At 42.6% G+C, this 1,047-nt stretch overlaps 1 protein-coding gene across 12 annotated transcripts in view; it reads right to left on the bottom strand.

Moving 5' to 3' along the window:
- Positions 1–1,047, bottom strand: part of LOC104986322 (membrane cofactor protein) — a 38,671-nt gene that overhangs the window by 33,700 nt on the left and 3,924 nt on the right. The window lies entirely within an intron of this gene.

Here is a 1,047-nt window from a genome sequence, read left to right as displayed (position 1 = left end):
TGACTCGATGGACATGAGTTTGAGTGAACTCCGGGAGTTGGTGATGGACAGGGAGGCCTGGCGTGCTACGATTCATGGGGTCGCAAAGAGTCAGACACGACAGAGCAACTGAACTGACTGAATAAACTCAGTAAAGTACCAGGAGACATAGACAATAATAAAAAACCAGTTGCATTTCCAGAGATATCACATTTATCCTTTAAATTCACATTTTTAAAAAAGGCTCAGTATGCTTAATATATACTATTAAGAGAGCCCTGTAGAACAAAGGCTGTTATTAAACACTCGGTACCTCTTTGAGATGCTTCACTCCTTTGTAGTCGTTTCAACAATAAGGTTTTCCAACTAAAAGATCCTGATGAAGATTACTGTCTAAGCTAGCCAGGTCAGCTTTGGTCTGGTAACATCTTACAGATTACTTCGATATAAGAACAACTATAGTTGGCTATTCCACTTCCCAGTTTCATAAACCCTATTTCAAATCCCAGATTTGGACATTTTATTGACAAAGACAGTGCACTGTGTTGTCAAGGATACAGTCACCGTGATTTTTCAATGTTTAATACACATACTAAATTTTGTGGACTTCCCTGGTGGCTCAGACGGTAAAGCATCTGTCTACAATGCAGGAGACCCGGGTTTGATCCCTGGGTCAGGAAGATCCCCTGGAGCAGGAAATGGCAACCCACTCCAGTACTATTGCCTGGAAAATCCCATGGACAGAGAAGCCTGGTAGGCTGCAGTCCATGGGGTCGCAAAGAGCCAGACACGACTGAGCAACGTCCCCTGTAGTCACCTGTATACTAAATTTTATACTATTTCACTTTCCTTCAAGTTAAATTTCTATTAGTTATTCATCTTTTCAATCTTCATAAAAAGCCCAAGGTTATTTGGCTACAGTATGACTTACATATAAAGCAAAATGAAATCAACTTTACAGCAATGCTTGCTGCTACTACTGCTGCTGCCAAGGCGCTTCAGTCGTGTCCGACTCTGTGCGACCCCATAGACGGCAGCCCACTAGGCTCCTCTGTCCCTGGGATTCTC

The sequence above is a fragment of the Bison bison genome, unplaced genomic scaffold, assembly GCF_000754665.1.
Source record: "Bison bison bison isolate TAMUID 2011002044 unplaced genomic scaffold, Bison_UMD1.0 scf7180017864067, whole genome shotgun sequence".
In the NCBI taxonomy this organism is placed as follows: Eukaryota; Metazoa; Chordata; class Mammalia; order Artiodactyla; family Bovidae; genus Bison; species Bison bison.
The sequence above is the reverse complement of the archived record's forward strand: the minus strand, read 5'-3'. Positions and strand labels throughout refer to the sequence as shown.